Genomic DNA, 6,054 nt, shown 5'->3' with positions numbered 1-6,054 from the left:
TTAACGAATAGTGCAATTTCTGTTGAGGTTTCGGGGCGCTGCCCCGAGCCCCGCGAGGGGCGCTGCCCCCTCGACCCCTGCCCGCTCACCTGGGAGCGGGACTCCAGCCAGGGGCGCTGCCCCTTGGACCCCGCATTTTACGCGACAATTAGTAGCCAACTCTTACGGGCGTGTACTCCACACTCTCCGAACCCGTTGGTAAGTATAGCTAGCTAACATTTGCATTCAAGTAAATCGCAACTAACTAAAATGTACGTTGGATGACACTAAAATCACCAACATGATGTTCGTGCAAACTGTGCAACGAGAGGTCATGAGTTGGAAATCTGTAGTCTGCGTATATATTTTTTTTCTTCAATAAGATGTCTTAAGAGTTTGGGTCAGTTGGGCTTCAAATATTGATAGTTTGGCCGAGAGGATCTAATTATTTGTTGGACTGTTTCCTTTCTTGGGCCGTGAGTTGGATAGTAGGTCATTATGATTTGTTTGTTGGGCCGAGTTTTCTAGTTGGGCCGAAGATGAAGAAGAAGGAAACAGAGTTTTATAGCTTAAAAGGTTTAATGGGCGATTTATGTCAGGAAATAAATAAATAGAGGAATGGTTAAGAATATTATTGGATTAGCGGGAGGTCGCGGGTTTAAACCCGGACTTGGGCATTTTCTTTTTAAGGACTACTTCATTGAGGTTCGTCAATTCGAGGCCAACCTTGCATTGTTCAGTTCCGTCGTATGAATATTTTTACTACAAAATATCGTATAGTGAGTTCATTTGATTCCCTTTTACTCTTTACATTTTTGGGACTGAGAATACATGCGCCGTTTTATAACTGCTTTATTAAATGCTTTTGAAATATATTTTGAACTGAGAATACATGAAATGCTTTTATAAATGTTTGACGAGATAGACACAAGCAAAACATTCGTCGAATGAATTATTATGTAGACAAGAAGTTCTGTGGATTATTATTGAATTATGTGGACATGATAATTGCCACCAATTGATGTGAATATTTTCTCCTGATTATTATTACTTGGTAACCTAAGAATTAGAATCGGGTATGGCCTTAATTCACGCGAATCGTAAAGGTAGCTACCGGGTTTAACACCCCCACCCAGAATGTTCACTAGACGGAAGAGCTAGTGAGCGTGGTGTTTAGTACTTCGAAGTTTATATATTATACAGACGAGATGTTCTGTTTTGGGGATATTATTGATGCGCATTATATGTTTAGGTCGGTTACCAAGCCAAGCAATGAAAGTAAAGTGAATGTTATGTATCGAGAGAATGATTTTATACACAGGTTATGTGTATGTTATTTTTGTGCACGAGATATGTGTACGGTTATTTAAAAATCGCGAGGCAACCTACGGGGAAGAAAAGGATACGAACCTACTCTGCTAAGCATTATGAAAAATGGTTTTGTACATGAGATAGGTGTACTGTATTTAAATCTTGTGGTCTATCAAAATGATGAATTTTATTGTTTTATGATAAACTTATGAACTCACTAACCTTTTGGTTGACACTTGAAAGCATGTTTATTCTCAGGTATGAAAGAAATCTTCCGCTGTGAATTTGCTCATTTTAAAGATATTACATGGAGTCGTTCATGGCATATAGAGGTCAGAACCTCGTAATGGGACCATCTGTTGAAGACTTCGTCCAGGTGGATTAGGACGGGTCACTACAAATACAAGCCTCATTTCACTCATTTCACACTTGATTTCATTTGTAATTTACGCACACTTACTCTCTAATTCTCTCTCTAGTTCTTCTCTCTCTAAAAAGTGTAAGTATTTGATTTTTCTTCTTCTTCTCCCTTCATCACCCACGATATCATCATCATCATCATGTATGGATCTAGCATTTACCTTTTGATCTTGTTATATCTTAAAGATTCAAACTTGGGTTTGAATCCTTCAAGATCATGGAAGATTCAAGCTTTCTAGCTTTGAATCTTCACTTATTTTGTAGATCTAAATCTTTTTAGCTTTAATCTTGTTATTTTGTTATAAAGATTCAAACTTGTGTTTGTAATCTTCATGTATCTTAAAGATCCAAGCTTTATGCTTCAAGATCTTCAAGAACAACCAAGATTCAAGATTTCTAGCTTTTGTTGGATCTAAGTTTTCTAACTTATGATCTCATTATTTTGTTATAAAGATCAAAACTTGTGTTTGTGGTCTTCATGTAACTTAAAGATCCAAGCTTTATGCTTCAAGATCTTTAAGAACACCAAAGATTCAAGCTTTCTAGCTTTGTAATCTCGTAACTTGTGTGAAAAGGATCCATGCTTTCTAGCTTAGGGTTTCATTACTTTATTTGATTAAAATTGTGTTCATACTTGTTTGATTGAAGTAAAGTTTGTAGCTTTAGTTGTAAATAGAACTTGTATTTGTGTTAAGACTAAGGATATGATGTAACCTTGGTTCATCATCCATCTAAGACTCTTAAATAAGTTGTGTTCTTACTTGGTCTTAACGTATTTTGTGTTAATGGTTGAATCTTGGTCAAGGTGATGCTAACCCATCAATGAGTTGTACACTTGAAGCTACAAGCATCAAGGATGAGAACCGTGATGAGCATCAAGCACCAAGAACCCCACCGGAGCACTTGTTTACTGTTTTTCAGGATCTGATCAGATTCTTGGACTTTTGGAAAATTTATTTTCAGTTAGTTCGTTTTGATTAGATGACTTTTCGTTTAGGCCTCGTCTAAATTCGATATACGGTTTAGGATTTATTGCCTCCCGAAAGTCACTACGCCTTTGTAACGTTGTGATGAAATTTCTGACCTACTCGCACTTAAACCATCTCCACGGTCAAACGAAGACGAGTTAGGTTCTGAAAATTGTTCATCGGTTAGAGGACTCACATACGGAGCCATAGCCACTGACTACGCATCTTTTCGATTTGTATAGAGGTCGTAACAGCTGTCCGAAGTTAGCCTTTTGTTTCGATCTCTATTCTTGTTAAACTTAACTTAGTACTGATGAATGATGATGATAATGGTGATGTCGATGATGACACTTAAACTTAATTTATTCACTTTTAAACTTATTGGGACAACATACTGACCTAGTGACCATTGACTTAGGTTGACGACCTTTCGGACCGACTTACTACCTGCATACGTTTCATATCGACTTTTACTGCTTATTCACTGTGAGTTATAGTTTCCCTCTTTACTTATACTATTTTTGGGACTGAGAATACATGTGCTTTTTATGTTTTACTTACTTGACAAGAGTACTTAAACTTTACATATGTGTGGTTTATATAACGACATAAAGATTCCTCTTAGCACGGTAACGTTTAATCATTGGTTTTGAACCGGTGAAAGCGAATATTAGATATGGATCCATAGGGTTTGACATCCCCACTCGGGGCTAGTTGCGCTAGCATTTAATGGGTGTTTGATACTTCGAGGACATACGCACTCGCCAAGTGTACTTTTAAGGGGTATTATTATTACGTTAAGTTAGTTACCAGGTGCCCACGGGTAAGCATATACTTTCATACTGTTTTGAATACGATTACTCGTGGTCTACATTACTACTAATTACCAACTATAGCTCACCAACATTCGTGTTGACTTTTAAGTGTGTATTTCTCAGGTGCTTAAACGATGTTGCTTCCGCTGTTAGACTTGCTGTCTTGGTGTTATAGACTTGCTGTTATGGACCTGCTATGTTAGATTTCCGCTGCATTACTTAGAGATGTCTCAATCATGAAACTTTTATCTTGCATTCGTAACTTATGTTATTTTCAAATAATGACTTTGTAACGACCTTTGTGTCACGTTATCTTTTGTGAACACTATCTTTTTATGAATGCAAAACTGGTTTTCAAACAGCATGTAGTGTTTGACCGTGTAAAGATCCTGTTTATGACGAATCGTACACGATGGTTTTGTACGGGGCATCACATTTGGTATCAGAGCATCGGTTGTATGGAATTAGGTTGCATTAGTGAGTCTTGACTGAGCCGAGTAGGATTCACTAATAGGACTAATCTACAACTTGCTTGTTTAACTGTTTTTGCGGAACTTACTGCATGCTACTGCTTACTTTTACTACTATGTGTACTTGCTGTATGCTACTGCTTATTCTCGCTACTGCATGCTACTATCTGCTTTCGATTGCATGATACTTTTGTAGGATTTTGTTAATATTGCCACGATATGTACTGCTCAGATGCTGTAGTGCCTAATTACGTGCTTGCTATATGTCTTACTGACATGGAAAAAGTTATTTTTCCTTGTTCAGATGATGTCAGACATACCGCCCATTATCGTTGATTTGGAGACTGACTCAGATTCGTCCGTTGCAGCGCCTACCAGTGTTGCTGACTCACAGATCCCGTCACCGCTACCCTCCGACGACTCTGGCGATTCACCTTCCAGTGGACTCGTGCTTGACCTTATGGACATCTCAGACGGAGACGAGGATCCAGAGGAGATTCCAGCTCTACCTAGACCTAGACTCCAAGGGCCACATCACCATCCCGGTGGTACTGTGATTCCTAGGGGAAATGGGGACGATCCTTTCCGTAATGAGCGAGGACATTGGGTCAGACGCCTTGCTGATGGACGTATCGTGCTGATCCCACCTAGCAGATACCGACTTATAACCACCGGCCGGGCAGATCCACCTTCAGTTGATTCAGACGATTCATCATCCGATGACTCCAGCGAGGAGGATTCCGAAGAGGATTCCGAAGATGATTTCGAGGAGGAAAATGAGGAGGCATCCGTGCAGCCACCCTCCACCCCGCCGAAGAAGCGGTATCATTTCGATGGTATCGTTATCCCAGGGATTAACGGAGGAAGACCGTTCGTAGATGCACATGGAGAGTTGGTTAGGGTCACAACCCGTAAGAGGGTCGTACCGTATCCCGCCGATCTATTCGTGCATAAGACCGCCCACACTGTGCCATCTACATCTGCACCACCTGCACCATCTGCACCGCCTACCCCACCAGCATCCCCCGTCATCGAGGAACTGACGAGGTAAGTGTATATCCTCCGTGCTCGGGTAACTGAGCTCGAGGAACAGATGTACCACCTGATGGACATCATTTACCCACCATCACCGTGGGATTATTGTATTAGATTTCCTTATGTAACTCTGTTAGTAGTTTCATGTTTTACTCATGTATTGTACGAACCTTATGCGGATGTAGGTAACTTTCTTATTAATGACTAGAACTTAATGTTGTTTAAATTTTGTACGGTGTTCTATTGACACTACTGTATGATGGTTTTGTGGTATCTGTATCTGTTGCTTTACTTAATTAATTATGTGTTGTGTTCCATACTGGGTGCCTTATGCTATAATATTATTGAATGCGGAATTTTGACTTAAGTCGAAACTTTTGTTTAGAGGAACAAATGCAAACGGAAGAGTCCCAAGGGAAACGCCCACAACGGCACATATTGAGGAAATGATTGCTGCTCGAGTAGCCGTAGCTATGGCGAATGCCAACCCTGCTCCAGCTCCACCTGCCAACCTAGCTGTTCAGAATGGGTGTACCTATAAGGAATTTCAGAGCTGCAAGCCCCACAATTTCAGTAGTACTAAAGGGCCAGTTGGACTGACGAGATGGTTTGAGAAGTTGAAAGCTGTGTTCCGTGTGAGCAACTGCTCGGAAGTGAACAAAACTAAGTACGCCTCTTGTACTCTGTCGGACGGCACTTTAACCTGGTGGAACACGCTTGCTCAGGCTAAAGGAATTGACGAGGCTTATGTTACCCCGTGGGAGGAATTCAAAGGGACTATGATCGAGGAGTACTACCCCAGAACAGAGATTCAGAAAATGAAAGCTGAGTTTTGGGAGCTGAAGGTTGTAGGAACCGACCTTGATGGCTATAACCGAAGGTATTTAGAGTTAGCTTTGATGTGCCCCACGATGGTTACCCCTGAATTTAAGCGAATGGAACGATACTTGTGGGGACTTCCCAAGACCATTCAGGGAAATGTTACCTCTTCGAAACTAGCAGATGTCGCGGAAGCTATGCGCATGGCGCACACCTTGATGAACCAGATCGTCCGCA

This window comes from Rutidosis leptorrhynchoides, chromosome 1 (genome assembly GCF_046630445.1).
Source record: "Rutidosis leptorrhynchoides isolate AG116_Rl617_1_P2 chromosome 1, CSIRO_AGI_Rlap_v1, whole genome shotgun sequence".
In the NCBI taxonomy this organism is placed as follows: domain Eukaryota; kingdom Viridiplantae; phylum Streptophyta; class Magnoliopsida; order Asterales; family Asteraceae; genus Rutidosis; species Rutidosis leptorrhynchoides.
The sequence above is the reverse complement of the archived record's forward strand: the minus strand, read 5'-3'. Positions refer to the sequence as shown.